We start from the raw sequence: 21174 nt of genomic DNA on the forward strand, positions 1-21174 counted from the left end.
AATTATCTATTATTTTCCCCAGAAACTTTATGCTCTATTGTTTCACATAGCAAGAGTATGGCATAAGATACAGACAATGTTGTTAATGGTCATCAAATCCTCAGATTAGGATGAAAGAATCTCAGGCTTGAGAAAAAAAAATGGTTTGGTATATAAAAGAAGAGGAAGCATGAAAGCATTAGTATTTATTATTTGAGAGGTCTGGTAAATATAAATAGATCTTATTCCTTTATTATTGATTAGAATTTTGTGAGCCTGAATGATTTTAGAAACTACAATATATTTTCCAAGTACATAATTTAGCTGCACAAATACCTGTAAATGTACATAAATTTATGGAAAAGGAATGGACACACCCAAATGAAAAATAGCTAGCTGTATGTACTTTGAATATCGAACATGATAGGGCCATGTAGTGACCAGCTGATTAAAGCACTGAGTATCAAAGCACAATCAGAGCAGAAAACAAAGATAGCTTCAAAAATAGAGATATTTTTATAGTATCTAAACCCAGAAGTATTTATATACTTTGCCAGACATAATTGATATTAGAATCTAAGCATCCTATGTAACTAAGGTGGATATTGAAAAGCTAAGTAGGGTATTCAGTTTGTCTTTAGATTTTTTATTCAAACCCAGGAACTTAGGCTAAGCATAACGAAAGGGTGGAATTAGAGGTTTTATCACTCCCCTACCATTAAAAGCAAATTCATAATTCCTTTAAACTACTGTGCGTAAGGTCTATTTCAAGATAAAAGATCAACTTTTCCTAATATTTATGAGGATATCAGAGGGAGGAGGAGGGACAGCAAAGTTGGAAAGGGGCCCAAAGGACTATAGTGGAGGACTATGGATGCTTTGGTGGTGGGTGTGGTGTGCCACAGCTGAAGGGTGTGATTTTATACCTCTAAATCATATACAGTGTTAACCAATGTTACCTCAACAAAAGTCAATAAATAAAAGATACCAGGAAAAAAATCATTTTCCCCTAATGGTTAATGAAGTTCATTTCTCTGTCCTCAAGGAACATGAACATTATTTCAGGTTCTGAAACATGAAATATCTTATGAAACCACAAGACAGTTGTCAGTTGACTAATTATCTTGATATTCTGGCTACATTCAAAGGTTACATAGCATTTCCCAGAACCACTATACATATATCACACACATACACACACTGAGAGACTAAATTGAAGACTAAATTAGATATTAATCTTAGAAACAAGAGTGAATTGTATGAATATCACCTTAATATTCAAAAAGTATTGACATTATCTTAGGAAAATTCTTATAAAAATAATATATAAAAACTAGTATATTAAAAGGTATTCTTCAATATAATAACTCTGAAAACTAAACTCAAAAGAATGTTAAATGGTCGATGTGACTTCTAGTTAAATATTATAGACTGAATGCAAGAACTTCTCTGGTATCTCCCGAAGCCACAGTAAAATGACAACAGAGTTGTTTAAAACAAATAGAATAAACCAATAATTCAAAGAAAATGCCAGGAGCTGAGCGATGTCATTTTTTTTAAACCAAGTAAAGACTATAGGTTGCTTTACTTTCCAGGGGTCTTATGATTATACATCACTTTAAATCCACATTCAAACTAGAGGAAAATTCCTGCTGGCTGTAATGACTGCAGAAACAGAGCAACTTGGATGTCTGTCTCCTGAGGATGGGAACTATGGGCATGAGCTGCGCAACATACCATGGTACTTTCCCAGAATGCCAATCACAGCCCAGGTGAGCTGAGAGATGTCTTTTAAATTTTAGATACCTGAATGCAGTTTCCAAGTGGTAACTCGCTTGGAAAACCAGAAATAAGGATAAAACAAAGAAAGAAGCCAATTCATGACTCCACATCCCTGAAATGCTCAGGAATTGGTGAAGCTGATTATCTTTGATAGCAGAGGTATAGAATTACTTTGAATTCTGTTTTTAAAATACTTAGACCTCCTAGGTTTGTTTGCTGCTCTCACACAGCTTGGACACAATCCCTGCCAAAATACTGAAGATTTATCAACATGAGAGTCAAACCAAAGGCAATCAAAGTATTGAGATAAATTCTTGGATGGGAAGTAGTAAAAAAAGAGGGATGTTAAGTGACTGATCCTATTTCCTCCCACTCACTTGCAAGAATACAATCTGTCAGAATGTATACTTTTTTTTTTTTTTACTGGAGACTGGATTTCTCTCTATTTTGTCTTAAAAGAAAAGATATAAAAATATTAACAACTGGGGAGTCCTTCACATCACAGACTGACTTCTAGGAAATTCTAGCATAAATTGAACTGAGAGCTTTCAATCAACTTTTCAGATTTCACTCATCCACACGTGGACGTGTTTCCTTTTGGAAAGGTAGGGATTATCATCCATTTGGAGACAAGTACAAATTGTAAACATAAAGACCAAAACAGATGACAGAAAAAAAAAAATGAAAAATAGCCAATACCAAGACTAGAAGAAAACTATATTCTCAGAGATATAGAAGAAGTTATTATATCAAAAAAGGGTCAACTTGCTATACTGAAACTGAACATATAATTAATGATACATAAACATCAATAGAATGTTTGGAGAATCGATTGGAATACATTCTAGAAATTATAACAGAAAGACAATGATATGGAAAAATTGGAGAGAAGAGATAAGAAAATAAAAGATAGATTATATATCTAACTAGTAGACTTTCTAGAAAGTGACAATAGAGAAAATGATTAAAGAATTGCATAAGAAGGATTTCCAGAAATGAAGAATGGAAATTCAGAGAAATGTCTATTGAGTGTCCTGCATAATGGATGAAAATATTACGCATCAAAATACAGCATCACAAAGTTTTAGATTACCAGGGATAGAGTTGTAATTCTAACAGCTTTCAGAGAGAAAAAGAAAGATCCGTACATATAAGTGGAAATTAGAAGACAGCAAAACCATGTCTTCAAAATTCTAGAGAACCATAGATGCACTTCCTGGGAAGCAGCAACTCCACTGGCCTGGGTCTATCTGCTGACATAAAGATGAGCAGCTCAGAGGTATCCTAGATTTCCTGATTCTGTGGGCTCCAGGGCAATGAAATGGATAAAGTCGCCATGCAGGACAATTCAATCTCACTGGATTCAATGAGCAAGTGCCTTGCAATATATTAACAAGCTATAGACATGATCTTGGACCTAGTGCCTGAGGAAGAGCTACAAGACAATCCCAACCAGAGTGACCTGATGGAGCAGGCCATCAAGATGCTTTATTTATTGATCCATGCACACAATATCCTCACCAACCATGGCATCGCCTACATATTGGAAAACTACTAGCAGGGAGACTTTGGCTACTGTCCCCTACTGACAACCAACCTATGCTTCCCATCTTCCCTTCAGACTATCCCAGGTGAGGTCATAGTGAAGCTCTACTGCCCCAAGTAAATGGATGTGCACACCTCCAGGTCATGGAGGCACCACCACACAGACGGCACCTACTCTGCACTGGTTTCCCTCACATGCTCTTCATGGTGCATCCTGAATACTGACCCAAGTAGCCTACCAACCAGTTCATAACCAGACTCTGTGATTTCAAGATTCATCCAATGGCCTACTAGTTGCAGATCCAAGTGGCCAGAAACTTCAAGTGCTCAGTCAAGATGATTTGCTGATTCCCCACTCCACCTTTCTCTGAGTCTTTGACATCTCCATTCCTTTGCTGCCACCCTTTCTGAATCCTCTATAGCTTTTAGTTTAAATTAAAGGAGTCATTATCATGGTGGAAATAATGAAATAAAGTGGAAGAAAAGTCAAAAAAAATTTTAGCAGAAAATATTTCAACCTAAAATTTTATAGCCACCCCAGATACGAAGTAAAAGGAGAAAAGTCTAGATTGGAACTGGGAGAAAAATGGCTCTAGGAGGATTATTCTGAAAAATAACAATCAAATAAATAAGAAAAAAGGAAATAATGAAGGAAAAGAAATGGATAGATTTTCCTGATATAATTAAATAAATTCAAATTGCATCTCTTTCAGAAAATTGAGACTAGATGACAATAATATAAAAATTAAGCAAGCAGAAAATCAAGGTCAATATCAACTTCACTCAGTGAAAAAAAGTCATATAAAAAAGAAAATGTAATCAGAGTTACTTGTACAACTCAGATGTGAATATAATTTGCACAGTGAGAATATACTGAATATACACAGTGAATTGTGATATAACTTCATTGGAATCATTGTGCTATGGGGGGGGAGAGGAGTAAGGAGGATGTATATTTGAGAAGAAAGGAATGGAGAAGAAACAAGAGTATAAATTTCCACCTTCCAGGAAGAAGTGAATAGACAATACCTAACTTCTTTTAAATAAAAGGATAAGATCAATAAATAGCTAAAATAATTCGCTACCTATCTAGAAATTCTAGTTATATGACAATAAAACACTATTTAAAACTTTTAGTCAGATGTTCTATTTCTTGTGGTCATAAGTATTTCAAATATATCCTAGATAAGCTTAAATTGCACAGTCTTGCAGTGAACACAGCTTTATAATAACCAATCCTGGTAAATTGGTCAGATTAGTATATGCTTTTCTATTTTATTTTTATTTATTACCTAGTCAAGTTTTTTGGCTACGTTAAATCAGCTAATGTCCCAGTCTCTGCATTGAGCGGTAGTGATTACCTTCAAACTTGACGTAGTTTGATTTTTCTGATTCTAAACTAAAATCTAATACTGTTTTTAAAAAGTTATGCAGTTCAAAAAGGTATAAAAAAAGAAGTAAAATCATTTTTAATTTTACTTAGAAAAAACTATAGTTAATGTTTTGCTGTGTTACTATCCAAACTTTATTGGCTTTGACTTTAGTTATTGTTGCTATTTACTTATGTGTTGACAGTTTCAGATTACTCCAGATAGCAAATTAGTGGTGTCAAATGCCTGTTAGGAACTAGAAGTTTTTCTGTTTAGATAGTCAGAGGAGCAGCAACCTGTTAGCATACCTGAGAGCCCTAACCTGATGACTTAGCATGGAATTTGTCCAGTCCACCATAGAAAGGCAATCATGTTCAAAGTATATGGGCAGTTTTTTAACTCCCCCTGCCTCTGATCAAAACTATTCTCAGCACCCAGGGGAACAAATGTTCACCAGGGATCTGGAAGTTCTTACAGAAAAGGACATCTGTAATGAATCAAAGTAATAACAGTTTAGAATTTGCTGGGAAAGGAAAGCCACTTTCTAATACATGGGGAAAAAGAAAGGAGGGTAAGGATGTCTGGGAAAGAAAGTCAAGACGTGCTAGGAAACCATGACCGAGGATAAATGGATGTTCATCTCTTGGTCCAAATCTATAAGGCATTTCTCCATTATCTTAAGTGATTATATTTCCAAGCTATATACTAATGGCTGTGATCATGTCAAAAATCTTTTAATTAAATTTTGTTTCATAGCATAGATGTATAGATACCTCTACACTCCCATCTCTCACATTAGCCCTTAAGTACTTTGAGCCTCAGTTTCCTCACTCAGTCAATCCTTGGTGTCCTGGTAGTGACTATCATCTGCCATACCTGGACATCTGTAATAGACTATTAGTATATTAATTTCTTAAGGCCACCATAACTACCAAAACTGGGTGGTTGACAACAACAGAAATGTATTCACCAGAAATGTTTCACCATTCTGGAGGCTAAAAGCCTTAAATCAAGATGTCAGCACATCCATCTCTCTTTGAAGGCTCTATGGAAGAATCTTTTCTTCTTTTAGTTCTTGCTAATTGCCAGTATCCTTGGAATTTTTTTGCTTTTAGATGTACCACCCCAATCTTTGCCACTGTTGCTACATGACCATTTTCTCTTTCTGTGTCTGCATATAGTTTTCAATGCTGTCTTGTTAGAAGGACACCAGGCATATTGGATTGCCCCCCGAGTGCAATATGACTTCATCTTGCTTAATACATTTGCAATGATCCTATTTTGAAATAAGATCGAATTCTGAGGCACTGAGAGTCAAGACTTTAACATGTCTTTTTTGGAGAAGGACACGTGCAACCCATACAAGTGGAAAGAAAAGTGAAACATGACTTAGTGAAAGGATGAAAGGGTGGAGGATGTGAAGGCATTTGTTACATGGAATAGACTTTTATGGGATCATAGTGGAAAGGTGTGAAAAGGTAGGGCTTGTGGGAATCAGATCACATAAGGTAAAGCACAAAGTAGTATAGACAAGAGTGTTTACTGCATCCCTTCTGGAGTTCACATTGAGTGGAAACGTTCAAAAGGCTCTGAGAAGTCCCGCAGTGAAGGTTTCAGGAAAGGTATTTGTCCACATAGTAACCATTGTCTGTTTTTCCTATTAACCTCAAATGGCGTTCCAAAGGATGTACTTTATTGACAAAATGAAAATTGTGAATTAAAGTAAGTTCACTGTAACAGCCTCCACCTGTACTTGTAACACAGAATTTTGAGAACTGCTTGGAAAAAGAAAATAATCTGGTGGTGAGATTTTTGAACTTTGCTGTTTCAAGCCAAATATTAGAATACATAGAATCCTAGAACATGAAACCGAAGCAGAGCTGTTGTGATTTTTATCAGATTTTTATCAGGTGAGAAGACTGGAGCCCTGACTTTGTTAGTCCTCTGTGCTACCACTCCTACTTCCGTCCCTGGGGAAATCTCTTAGACCCTTAGGCACTGGAGAAACATTGGCTGAAAACCCATAATCTAAAACAAGTCCCTCATTCTTGGATGGGAAGACAATAGCTTAGAGAACACTGGTCTTCTTCCTTGGCACATGGCTGCTTAGCTAAAGACTGCTTCCCTAGTGCCATGGTTTAGAGATCTGGGTCTGCCATACAGTTCTCTAGCCCCATCACACAGTGTATTTTCCACTGCATTATGCTGCTTAGTCTTTGTCTTTCTACCAGTTGTGTACCTCCTTGTAATTACTCTGTTGCTCTGCTGATTCCTAATATCACAGCATCGGTGAACATAATGAAGTCTCTTCTTAAGAATCTCCCTGGGAATAGGCATTACACGGAGAATCATTTAGCCCATTACTGGTGCGCTAAATGATAGCATCCTAATGGTATGAACAAGTTAATGTTTCCACATAAGTATCAAGCGTACTAATAGAAAGCGACTTGGCCACATGCCAGATTCTGTCTCCAAGATTAATAGTCTTTTATAAAACTCCCTGAACAATGTTTTATCCCAAATTCAAAATAAAAATGATTTTGAGAACAAAATGTTCAGCAGATTCAACCTTTGAAGATCTGGGTATGAATTTACTTGAAAGATTTCAGAAATATTCATATAGCTATTGAAAAAACTCTAACAATTATTCACGCTTGTGCATGTCTCTTTGCTAAGGTCTCATCCACTTGCCAATGTGCCCTTGGGGAACGGGATTACTATAAAAGCCAAAACTTGCATATTAGATTTTATAAATAATGGAAAGCAAGTAAATGGGACAGCCGTGCCAACAGGAGACTATGCATTGCTCACAGCCTTCTGAAAGCTCCCACAGTTAAATTCTATGGGGACTACACCTGAGGGAAGCAGGGAAGCAAATATTGTTTAAAAATGATGTAATGAACAATGATGTAAAAAATAAATTTAAAAAAATACACCCATTTAACATCACCAGTTTCTCTTTTACATACAAACCTGATGTAAGGGGGGTTGCTTGCTTACAAGGGGCAAATTGTTTGGGTTTTACAAAAAGCAGATCATTACTTATTCCGAAATAGGTTTTTTTCATTAAAAATATTAGCGACATTACTATATAGGCAGTTACCTCATTTTAAAAATAACTGCTAATATTTTATGCCAAGAATCCAGTTTATTCAACAATTTCCTTTTTGTGTGTGTGTGTGTGTGTGTATGTGTGTATTGGGACTGTTTTCTTATTCTGTGACAGCATCAGACATTCCCAGTCTTTATAATCTTTGTTAGTGTAAGGAAAAATACCTTGTTATAATTGGCATTTCTCTGATCAACAGCAAGAGAGAGTCAATTTGTCTGAGCCTTGGCCATTTTGAATTTCCTCTTCTCTCTTGTGCAAATAGTTTATATACACATGTGCGCGTGCACACACACACACACATTGCATTGATTAGTTTTTCTTAAAGAAAATAATAGCTGGTATATTAAAGAGTAGGCACAGGACTATCTTTTAAATTCATTTATATTTTCCATTATGATTAAGTATTTTTAAAGTTTATTGTTCTCAAATTTTTAAATCTTTTCCTTTATGATTTTTGCTTGTGTATTTTTTAGAAATTCCTTCTGATCTGGAAGCCACAGATTCTTTTCTAAAAGTTTTTGAAATTTTATTTTATCATGTTTATTTCTTTGACCCATATAGCATCCATATTTACGGATGGTGGGGATTCAGTGTTATTTTTTTCCTCATGAAAACCAATTTTCCTTCAATCTTGATCACTTTCATCCCTAAGAGATCTTCTTTAAATGCATGTTCAAAGGTGGATTGCTCACTTGTCCATATTATAGGTCACTAGAGGGGGAAACTTGAATGAGTAACCAGGGCAAGAGTTTTTCTTTTAACTGAGTGAAGTCCACCTTGCACAAACCACTTTAACTCCCATCCCCATTCCATCAGATATCAAAATTTATTATAAAATGAGAGTAATCAAAAAGAGAATGTGGCACACAAATAGAAGGAAGTAGAACACAATGGAAAGTCAAGAAACAGACCTACACAAATATAGTCCATGATCTATGACAAAATGTGGAGTTTTCAATAGTGAGGAGTCTATGTCTAAATGAAAAAAGTAAATCTTGGCCACTATATCATACTATGTAAATTATCAATTCTAATGGATTAAAAATCTAGATCTCAAAACTAAAACTCTAATATTTCTAAAAGAAAATATAACTTCATGAGCCTGAGTTGGGCAGAAATTACAATTTATAAAGGAAAACATTCATTAATGGACCGCACTGCAATGAAGAACAGCTGTTCACTCCAATACATTGCTAAGAAATTAAAAAGGTAAGGTTGGGCCTCCCCGGTGGTGCAGCGGTTGAGCGCTGGGTTGCGAAGCTGCCTGCAGCCTCTGCAGCACCGGTTCGATCCCCGGCTGCTCCCCGGCCACCAGAGGAGGGTCCCACATGGTGCGCAGACCTCTCCTGCCGCCCACTGCTCTCCTCAGCAGTGTACTTTGGTCCTTCTGCCTGCTCTGCTCCCTGCTCTGGCTCTGGTGAATTCTCTCACCCTCCCGCGCTTATGACTGTACCCAGTGCTTGTATGTATAAATAAATAGATAGATAGATAGATAGATAGATAGATAGATAGATAGATAGATAGATAGATAGATAGATAGATAAATAAATCTTTAAAAAAAAAAGGTAAGGTACTTTCTCTGCTTACTTTAATGATTTTCAGTTTTTCATTAGTCCTCTGCAATTTGACTAGTATGTTTCTTGAGGTGGTTTTCTTTAGGTTTAACTCGTCTGAAATCCATTAACATTTTGGATATGTAGTTTTATCCTTGTCACCAAACTTATTCAATGATTATTTCTTCTAAGTTCTTTTCTATACCCTCTTTCCTTTGGGCCTCTAAGTCCCAATATTTCTGACTGCTTGATATTTTCTCACAGGTCACCTAGGCACTGATCTTTCTTTCTTTCTTTCTTTCTTTTCTTTCTTTCTTTTTTTTTTTTAGCATTTATTTGTATCTATGCTGTATTTGGGACAATGTCTACTGTTAAGTATTCAATTTCACTGATGTTTGACTTGCATGGCTAATAGGTTAGTCAACCCAGTAAATTTTAAATTTCTTACTATACTTTTCAATTTTAGAATTTCCATTTTATTCTCAGAGGAGTTTGTTCTCATTTCTCTTAGTATTCTCTATTTCTCACCTCATTATGTTTGTTTTCCTTTCAAACTCTGATCTGTTTTGAATCTTTGTCTGCCCATCCAGTCATTTCTAAATACCTCTTATTCATTGATATTTGTCTGGTTATGGGTCAAAATGTTCTGCTTCTTCACATGTCTCTCTATATATTTTTTAATACTGGATACTAGCAGCTATTTTCTTGAGTATCTGAATTTTGTTGTCTCCTTTATAGAGTATTAAACTTTGTTCTGGAAAGCAGGCAATTTGCTGGAGTATTAGCTTAATTTTCCAAGTCTTCTTTATTAGATTTGTTTGGGGAGATCTATAGTGTTCCCCTCCACCCAGCCACCCAGTACTAGATTAGCCACATTCCTAAATTATGGCCTTTCTCAGTTCCCTGATACACTCTGGGTGCTCAATAATTTCTTCTTACTCAAGGTGGTCAGTACTGAAATGTGTCCCACCCTGTGCCATCTCTGGAGGGTATTCAACTCCCAGCACATGGGTAGTTGTTCTTTCCCTGGTAGTAGTTCCTTTGGCCTTCTGAAATCTAACCCTGTTTGTCAACAACATGGCTTTTGGTCAACATTCAAAGAATTCTATGCAGATTTCTGGATAATCTTGTATACATAGCTCCCTTTTATGCATCGATGTTTAGGCAATTTCCAGACTTTTTGGTGTCCTGAATTCTGATCCCAGTCTCCTCACCTCACTGAGACTGCTCTGCTCAGACTACCTTTCCCTGCACCACCATGCAGAAAGCCTGTCTTTGCAGAAACTCAGGATGTTTGTGGCTCTCATTTCATTTGTTTTCATTCTCTTAGGGATCACAGTCTTGGGATGTCTATCAAATATTGTCTAAAAACAGCTAATTACATGTACATATATTTTTAACCATAGGAATATTAGTCAGATGCCAATTACCTTGTCACCGCCAATAATCACTTGGAATTTATTGGTGAGAACCTTCTTCTTAACGCTAGATCAAGAAATTTCCATCCCAAATGCGAAATCAATATTATAGTAAGAGGGCTTCCCCGGTGGCGCAGCGGTTGAGCGCTGGGTTGCAAAGCTGCCCGCAGCCTCTGCAGCGCCAGTTCGATCCCCGGCTGCTCCCCGGCCACTGGAGGAGGGTCCCACATGGCGCGCAGACCTCTCCTGCCGCCCGCTGCTCCCCTCAGCAGTGTACCTTGGTCCTTCTGCCTGCTCTGCTCCCCGCTCTGGCTCTGGTGAATTCTCTCACCCTCCTGTGCTTCTGACTGTACCCAGTGCTTGTATAAATAAATAAATAAATCTTAATATATATATATATATAAATGCTTTAAAAAAATATTATAGTAAGAATTTCTTAAAAAGGCCAGTGGTAAATGGACTCAGAGAGATACACTGTATTTTTCATCTTTTATTCTCTGATAATATTTTATTCTCTGATTATTTTTAAGGTTTTCCTCTTTGACTTTTCACTATGATGATTCTATTTAGGAACTAGGAATTATTTTTGTTATCCTACTCAGGATTAATCATTTTTCTCTTATCTGAGAATTGATGTGTTTTATTAGTTCCCAAAAATACCTTACTCTTAAGCAAGCAAAAATTACCTCCCAACTGTCACTTCCATTACTCTCTTCCTTTGGATAAATTAGAGGTGAATTAGACCTCTTTTTTCTATTTTTCAGTCTATTATTTTCCCTCATAATTCTCTCTTTTTTAAAAAAGATTTATTTATTTATACAAGAACCGGGGTACAGGCCAGATGCGCGGGAGGGTGAGAGGATTCACCAGAGACAGAGCAGGGAGCAGAACAGGCAGACTGACTGAAATACACTGCTGAGGGGAGCAGCGGGCAAGACAGGAGAGGTCTGCTGCGCCATGTGGGTTTCTCCCTGGCTGGCTGGGATTGAACCCACGCTGCAGAAGCTGCAGACAGCTTCACAGTGCAGCGCTCAACCACCTGCGCCACCAGGTAGGCCCCATAATTCTCTTTTTAAGGCTACATTTTGCACAATTCTTGGCTCTATCATCTATTTTTCTATTATTTCAGCTGTGTTAAATGTGCTGTTTAACCTGCTCTTTAAGTTTATAATAACTTCAATATCGATGTTCTTTTTTTTAAAACTGTCTTCAGTGACTTAGACTTGATCATTGGAAGCAAACTAAGTGGACATCATACAATAGAGAAGAATTATATGTCAGTGCCTTTTGCAAACTAAGCTGGGGCAGAAAAGGGCCAGAGACTGTCCCTCAAACTGACCCCTTCCAAGAAAAGACATCCACAGTGTCCATGGCAGTCTGGCTCTGGGAGCGGGACACTGCTGGATCTGTGCATTGAGGGTGGCTTGCCCACCACTCACTCCTGGCCAGCATCAGAAGCTCCATCTTACCGGCTCTGGTTGTCACCATTCTTTTTGTGGCTTGAGACGACGTCATCAATCCTCAACAGCAGAACTGCAATCTCCACTGCTGTTTTTTATGTTTGGACCTTCACAGCCAATAATTCCCAGATGCCCAGTTCTTTCATGTCCACCAAATTACCTGTTTCACCATTTACACCCCACATCTCACAATTCTCCTGGGTGTGCCTGGCCTAAAGGGCTGTAGGTAGATGGATGGTGCTAGCACCACAGTTCTGGGAAAAGGTATGAGGGGTGACCTCTAGGGCCTGACTACCACTGTTGGGTGCATCTGCTGCTCTAGGAAGTGTCCAGCCACAGAATGCCAGAAAAACTACTGATTTGGTCCCATCTGCAACCTCTTCATCTTGTGTCTATCCATTTCAGCCATTGACTTGGCTGCTGGATGTTAGACTTGAATCTAATGAAGATAAAGCTATCATTGCCATCATTGGTCATCACAATGCTTCTCAACAGTCCAAAAGCATCTTCATCATGGCCTTGGGCCCCAAACATGTTCAGATGATATTTGCAATAATCTTGGCATCATTGATGTTTTCAGATTGAACTTTTCTTCCCTATTCATGTTTTGTGTTCTGGTTGAGCATGGGACAATAGCCCATCATGGGAACCAGCAGAATCTTCTGAAGAGAGAGAATCAGAACAATACTTAGGTTCTTTACTGCTAGAAAACTTTAGTTCTTTTCAATCTTTGGTCTTTTTCTTTCTTTTTTTAATAGCTGCCTCTTGTTCTTGGTACAATCCACTAGCTGTTTGATCAAGACTAAGTAATAAAAGGCCAAGTGCAAACTGTTTAAACTATAAGAATGCATGCCACATAATAGAAAATTCAGAGAAGAGCAGCACAAAAATAATCAACTTCAGTGGACCAGCACTATTATGAAGGATCCAGGGTCTTCTCGTCTTTTTGCTCTTAGGCTTAAATATTTGGTTTTTGTCCTCCGTCTTTCCCCCTTATGGTCACAGGTTGGCTGCAGCAGCTCTCACCATTTCACCCTCAGGCAACTGTTACTTTATATGAGCAATGAAGATTTTGCCAAACATCTACAGTAATTTTCCCATGTCTGTTGACCAGAATTATGCCACATGTCTTCCCAAATTAGAAGGTGATGGAATTTCCCTGACTGACTTAGACAATTATGATTTGTCACTGAAGGCTGGGGAGGAGCCCAGTATCTCCTGAAGTTCATTGTTATTTACAGTCTAAATAAAAGTAGCCTCTTGTTCTAGGTAAGAAATTGGAATACATAGCTATTTGATGCACAATCAATAATACCAGCCACTGTGTCTATTCTTTTAGAAAAATAGGATTGTTTGGATTATTTTATTACTTATATTCTTAGGGTCACAAAACTCCTGACTATCTGCTGGCTGCCTCAGAGATGAGTTGATCACTTCTTCATGAGGCTTATAATTTTCTTATAGTGAGCAAATCTTCATTAGGGATTTTTTTCCCCTGGTGAAAATTTTATAAGCACAAAGTCATAAAACTAGTCTATGGTTGATTGTTGGTTTATTTAAATGCTTGCTTCATGTGTGATTCCCAAGAGGTTTCACAAATCTGAGACTTATATTTATATTAGTATTCCAGTGTGGGAAAGCCTTACTAAATTTGCGATATGAATTTTATTCCATCTTTTTTTTAAAGGTTTATTTTATTTATACAAGAGCCGGGGTACAGGCCAGATGCGTGGGAGAGTGAGAGGATTCACTAGAGACAGAGTGAGGAACAACAATCAGACTGACGACATACTGCTTAGGGGAGCATCGGGCAAGACAGGAGAGGTCTGGCTCGCCATGTGGGTTGCTCCAAGCCCGGCAGGGATCGAACTGGCACTGCAGAGGCTGCGGACAGCTTCACAGCACTGGGCTCAACCTCCTAAGCCACCAGGGAGGCCCGAATTTTATTCCATCTAATGTGTGATCCTAACGGAGGACTTTTGTGTCATATGGAAGGCATGTTTATTCCTACCTTGACAATCATAGAGTCAAGCTCTCCTTTGGCTTTTCAGGAGCATTAGGTATAGTGTATTCAGTTCTAATTTTCCAGTAGCGCTATCCCTTCACGATACCTAGTTTTATCCAGGAATTATTTTTCATGACCACTTCCTAGGAATACCATTCACACGGGAACTATTCTTATAGTTGCCATTCACATTGTGCAGTTTTCTCTAAGCTGATGCGGAATCAATTCCAAGCTGATAGCCCAAGGGACTATGTTTCATCTGAACTCTCCCTTCTGGAGGATACCTTGTCTTTGTTTTATCCTATGTCAAGTATTTAAAGTTTTTTAAGTCTGTATTTTACCCAGCAGTTCAATGTGCTAATAGAAGAGGGTTGGGTCTATATTGGTTAAGTTTACCATCTTATCAAAATGTCCTATTTATAAATATTTATTATAGCTTTATACTTTAGTTTCATATTTTATATATACTCTAATATTTTACTTATTTTGTTTATCTTTATATTTTTATAACTTTATTTTTTAATCCACTAATAGTGTTGTCTCTATACCTCTTACCAGTTTCCCCTTCCCCCTATTTTGAGTGATGGACATGATCACTGGGCCTAATTTACCAGATGTGATTCTAACATATCATATCATACTAACATATCATATGTGGTAGTTATATAAATGCATTGCCCAGATTCCCTTCAAAGGACTTTTTGCCACAGCTCTCAGTTACTTTGGGGTTTCATTTATTATAAAATGCCTCCATTTAAATGTTTAACCTAAGGTCCTCATAAAAAACTTTCTTAATTCCAGCTGTACTATGACATAAACACATACATATACACATATACACATACATATACACATCCTTTTATTAAGTTTTAGATTGTATTTTAATATAGTCAAAGAATTTAACCTAGTATATTTCTCTAGAATTAATTTCATTTTAATTTGTGATGTAGTGCTTGGTCCAGGGCTATGTATTTTTTTTTAAGATTTATTTATTTATTTATACAAGCACTGGGTACAGTCAGAAGTGCAGGAGGGTGAGAGAATTCACCAGAGCCAGAGCAGGGAGCAGAGCAGGCAGAAGGACCAAAGTACACTGCTGAGGGGAGCAGCGGGCGGCAGAAGAGGTCTGCGTGCCATGTGGGACCCTCGCCCATTGGCCAGGGATCGAACAGGCGCTGCAGAGGCTGAGGGCAGCTTTGCAACCCAGCGCTCAACCGCTTGTCACTACGGAGGGCCTCCAGGGCTATGTATTTTCGTGACTATTTGAAAAAAAAATTTCTTTTTGTTGTAAACACAGTTAACAATGTATTTATTAAATAATTCTTAATAGATAATTCAAATCTACTAACTCATATTTTATGTATATTTTGAATATTTGATAGAATTATGCTACAGTTGATCCCACATTTTTCATTTTTTCTTGGTATTTCTAACAGTATTTTGGTCTTATATTACTTGGGGCATAAAGATTTATAACTCTTAGCTTCTCAGTAACACTTTTTAACTTAATTTAATTCTTTACTTCTTACTTCTAGTATGTTTAAATAACAATTATCACAGGTTTTATTTCTATTAGCCTTTACCTAACATAACTTCCCCATTTCTTTTATTTTAACCCTTTTGTTTACTTTTTATATATATATATATTTTTTTTTTAATAGAGGCTTTATTTATTTATTTATTTGTTTGTTTGTTTGTTTGTTTTTATACATGCACTGGGTATAGTCAGAAGCGCAGGAGGGTGAGAGAATTCACCAGAGCCAGAGCGGGGAGCAGAGCAGGCAGAAGGACCGAAGTACACTGCTGAGGGCAGCAGTGGGCGGCAGGAGAGGTCTGCGCGCCATGTGGGACCCTCCTCCGGGGCTGGGGAGCAGCCGGGGATCGAACCGGCGCCGCAGAGGCTGCGGGCAGCTTCGCAACCCAGCGCTTAACCACTGCGCCACCGGGGAGGCCCTGTTTGCTTTGTTTTTAATGGAGTATTTTCAACCCTTCCTAAAAGGCATTCTCTTTTAATGTGGACATTTTACTTCTCCTATATATAAAATACTACCTCCTTTTTTTAGATCTATACAAATTCTCTTGGAAAGGCATGGATATTAGAAAAAGACAAGACAGGAATTACTTGGCATTGGCAAGAGTTTGCCTTTTCACAAGAAGTTAAAAAGTTTTGAGTGGCCCATTTGTGTGTCAAAAGAGCTGCCAAGTCAATATGTGGTTTGGACAATAGGCCAGGGACAAAGACATCCTGAAAGGAGATCTAAACTCAGGAGCTTTCTGGAAGCCACCCTTTGAAGCAGGCGTGCTCTTCTGACCACGGGGAGCAACCTGAGCATCCGTATACTTTTCTCCCTTCTGCTTCCAGGGCCAGAAACTAGAAGTGAAAATAAGTGTGTTTAAAAAATATGTATACATAGAATGTGGGCAGAGTCTGAACTCAGAGTAACAGTAGCAAAGAGGTCAAGCAACTGCAAGAATACCAGTCCATTTTAGGGCTCTGCTAAGCTTCCAAGAGCTACTTTTGAAGTCTCCCATAAAAAATACTAAAGTCAACCAGTTTATTAGAATGGCTTATTTTCCCACAAAAACTAAGGGATTGGCTTCCTCGTTTTGTTTTGTTTTTACAGTGACAGAAAAAAAAAATCATTGCTCAGAAGAGATTCAAATACCTCTTCATGGTCAAGTGCCTTTCTGTGTTCATGGTTGCCTGAGGTCTATTTATTTTGGGAGGCATATTGGTATTAATTTCCACTAGAAAGTAGCTGAAGGGAGACAGATCATTTTTTTTCCCACAGAGAGGAGCAATATGTATTTTAAAAAATATATTAAGAAGAAAGATAAGTGATAAGGAGGAACATATCAAGGAATATTACCACTTTTGTTTCAGAAACTTGATGTTGTGTGTTCCAGATATCAGAAAAACTGATTTTATTGTAAGGAAATGACAATTTGAAAATTTGAAAGTCATCTATTTTTAAATCTTAGGGGTGTAGTAAAAATCAAAATCAACAAGCAGCTATAAACCAGAGACACACTACGGGGCAGGGGGGTGAGGGAGGGCTGGGAGAGGAGGGATTAGAGTTAAAATAAGGGGAGGTGCAATTGTAGGGGAAATATAACCCAAATGAAATTGCATACATTGTGCAAAAATGAAAAATGATGTAAGAATTATATAAAATAAAATATTAAAAAAAATAAATCTTAGGGGTGGTACTGTGAACCTATCCAAGGGTCTGAGATCTAAATACATGAAAGAGGAAATAAAACTGGGGGAGGAGAAGAGCCCAGTTTAGAAAAAAGAGAAATTCTGCTGAAGAAAAGCTACACAGCTCTTGTATTAGGGAGCAGACATACTCAGGCAGTGTTGTTTGAATTGCTAATAGATTCCAAGTGGACAGTAAGTTATGAATTGAGTACAAAGGACATAAGGTGTGTGAATGTTCTATACCTACTCTGTAGAGGATTGGCTATTCTTTCTGAGATGTTAATTTCCATATAGTTGTTCTTTATACTGGAGAAAATGATGGCTACAAGTGTGCCCTCATTACTGAGCATTTCTTCAACACTCTTACCTGCATGGCTATTAAAATGAATTCGCCTAGACGAGACAACATTCTCAGCCATTAAGATCTTGAACCCTAGACCAAAAGAACCCATTGTAACTTATAACCAAAGGTAATACAGATATATGACTCATAGCAACTCATGTGAATTTTTGCTATCGACAACTGCCCAGTCTCTGGGACAGAGAGGATGTAGCAGATAATCTCTATGCAGTAGCTAAGCTCTGAGATCTAGTGACATGGTGAATATACAATCCCTTTCCTATGCTAGGTATCAATCTATTCAATTAAATTGACATAGCAATTCCCCTTTGAATAATTTTCCCATGGAAATAAAAGCAGTAAGATTTAAGTCCAAAAATGTTTAGAGAGGTAAACACCAATGGCCATCATTGGGAATGCTCAAATGAAAATTGGTATTTCCATTCTATGGAATATTATACAGCTATTTTTTAATTAAATACATGTATTTTATATCGCTGTTCACTTTTGTACAATGTTTGCTTTCTCCTGCCAGGTGTAATCCCCATAAAATTCTCACCAAGTCACCTGTGAACCATCACCATAGTCCCTTGTGCTCTTCCCTCCCCTGTTTTGAGCCCTCTCCCTCCGCCTTCCCTGCTGATTGTCACTGATTTATAGTTTGCCTGCTAGTTTTGTCTTTTTTTATCCTACCCCTTGTTTGGTTGCCTTATATACCTCCTATAAGCAAAACCATTGCTATTTTTCTTTTTTCTTCTGACTTACTTTACTACCATAATCCCTCCAGCTCCATTCACATTGCTGCGAATGGCATGAGTTTATCTTTTTTGATTGCTGAATAATATTCCATGAGTATATATACCACATCTTCTTGATCCAGTCATCTGTTTTTGGAAATTTAGGTTGTTTCCATATGTTAGCTAATGTAAATAGTGCTGCAATGAACATAGGAGTGCAGGTTTCCTTTTGAATTAATGTTTTTGTGTCCTTTGGGTAGATTCCTAGGAGCAGAATTGATGGGTCATATGGGAGATGCATTTTTAGTAAATTGATCTAATAAAATGCAAACTACATTTTTCCCCATTTTATTTTATAGATAAGGGAACTGAGCACAAATCTGGTTAAATAATTTATCAAAGGTAGTTATCAAAGAGCCAGAATTCAATTCTAATCAGTTTGACTCCAGAATCTGCACTCTATCTCTACAACTAGCTTATAAGTTGCAGTGAAATGGAAAGTAAAATGTTTCAATAACCAACAACCAAAAACACTACATAATGTGCTTATGTGTTTGTATAAATTTGCATGATCATGAAGAAAAATGTGGAGGGCTGCAATCAGATTATTAACATGGATATCTGCGTGGGGTGGAGTGGGGTGAATGGAGTGGGAGAGCTTATTAACTATTTATACATCTTCAGTTTTCTTTCAGTTATAAACATGTTTAAAGCACATGTTTACTTATTATATCTCTAGTTTAACTGAAAAGGTTGCTTGTGCTTCCACAGTACAATCCAATGTTCCATCCATCCAAATATTTATTGAATATATGCTAAGAGGCAAGCACTAAATCAGAATTAAGGATACACTGATATCTAAAGGAGATTTACTGAGTGCAGAAGACAGACAAGAGTAATAATAATAATAATAATAATAATAATAAAAGGTTAATACAGGCAGGTCTAAGAGTGGTTTTGATTTCACTATTATTGCTTCCTTTTTTTTCATTCTATTTTATTTTATTTCATTTTAGTTCAGTTTAGTTTCTGGATTAGAGAAAAAACAAGAGAGATTTTTAAAAGGCCTGAGTTTTGGAATTTGGCAGAGCTAGTTTTGAAATCCTGATCTGTAATTTACTAATTGACCTTAGGCAAGGATGGCTTAGTTTCTTTCAAATTCAGATCCTTTATTTGTTAAAGGCTGATAAAAATGTTTGGGGTAACAGACATTCAAAAACTTTCCAAAAATGTAGAGGCTAAAACAACTACACTGTACAGTGTAGTATTTTACTCATAAATCTGCAAATGGGATGGGCTGGTGGGGGTGGAGGGAGAGTTTATCCCTACTCCAAGGTATCAATTGGGGTGGCTTAACTATGGCTGGTTCACTTCTTGGTTCACTCTCCTGTGTAGCAAATTGGTACTGGGGCTTTTTCACATTTCCCTCTCTAAGATACTCTTTGGAATTTCTACTAGCATGGTATCTAGATTCCAAAAGCAAATGTCCCAAGGAAGATAGGAAGTGAATGCTGACAATCTCTTGAAGCCAGGACCCAGATATTATGCAAACTCACACCTGCTATATTATATTGATAAAAACAGTCACACCCAGATTCAGGGGAAAGAGTGCCTGGAAATCTCTGAGGCATACAAGTCTATCCAACTCATGAGCAAAGGAATTCCTGAGACAAGGGAATGCAAGCTCTGGCAATAAGAAGTTGGACTTGTGTGAACTGAAGATAGAATGTTGAGGGGATGGCCAGGAAGCCAAAGGGGCAAAACTCCAACCTGATCCCATTCCAGACCATATGATCCTTCAGCTACAGGAATCTATGACTATGGGGGCAAATAAGTGTTCAATAAAACATTACATGAAGGAATATGAGAAAACTGGCCTTAAATGGGGAAAAAAAACTAGACCTTAGTATGACCTAGAGCAGGGATTCGAAAATCATTGCTATGGGCTAAATCCGGCTTATTGCCTGCTTCTGTAAATAAAGTTTTATTGGAACATACCATTTGCTTATGTGCTGTGTGTGGTGGCTTTCACAGTACCTGCAGTTGAGTCCTTGTGACAAAAATCTATGACACCCAAGAAAAAAATATTTGGCTGTCTCTACAGAAAAAGTTTGCCTACCTCTGTCATTGAGCACTGAAATCTGAACAGTTACATTCCCACTTCTTACCAGTTCTCTCTTATTTCCTCTCTTTTCTTTTTGCTATTCATCTATTACCCTGTACCCAAGGCTTAAATACAACTAAGGGGGAGAGAAGGGATTTGATCCAAGGATCCAGAAAAGAAAAGTGTATTTCTACCATTCTTACTTTAACAGATATAGCCGCCAGAAATGGAGGCAGGAGGGAAGAGAAGAGGTTAGAATAGAAAATCTAGTAAGTAAAATATGGTGTTATTATACAATTTTGGGGTGATGTGCCTGACTACATCTTATTAATACCACATTTGGCTGCCATATTGCAAAGAAGATCAACTGGCTATCAATCAAGGTTCTTGGCGGCAAATAATAGAAACAGATTTCGGGTCATTTGGGAAAAGAATGAATTAAATTATATTGGGAAGCTCCCTTCATATCCAAGAAGGATGAAGAACCATTTCTAGAAGTCATGAAGCAAGGAACAATATGCCAAATCTGTAAAACTATTCCCACAAAAGTCTACTGCATGGTGAGAA

The 21174-nt window shown here is 37.4% G+C and overlaps 1 protein-coding gene and 1 pseudogene across 3 annotated transcripts in view; one reads left to right on the plus strand and one right to left on the minus strand.

Moving 5' to 3' along the window:
- Positions 1-21174, minus strand: part of LOC119232758 (guanine nucleotide-binding protein G(q) subunit alpha) — a 418504-nt gene that overhangs the window by 369976 nt on the left and 27354 nt on the right. The gene's annotated exons all lie outside the window — the stretch shown is intronic.
- Positions 2969-3654, plus strand: LOC119231404 (casein kinase II subunit beta-like; annotated as a pseudogene).

This window comes from Talpa occidentalis, unplaced genomic scaffold (assembly GCF_014898055.3).
Source record: "Talpa occidentalis isolate TD23 unplaced genomic scaffold, MPIMG_talOcc4v2.1 talOcc4.7, whole genome shotgun sequence".
Lineage (NCBI taxonomy): Eukaryota > Metazoa > Chordata > Mammalia > Eulipotyphla > Talpidae > Talpa > Talpa occidentalis.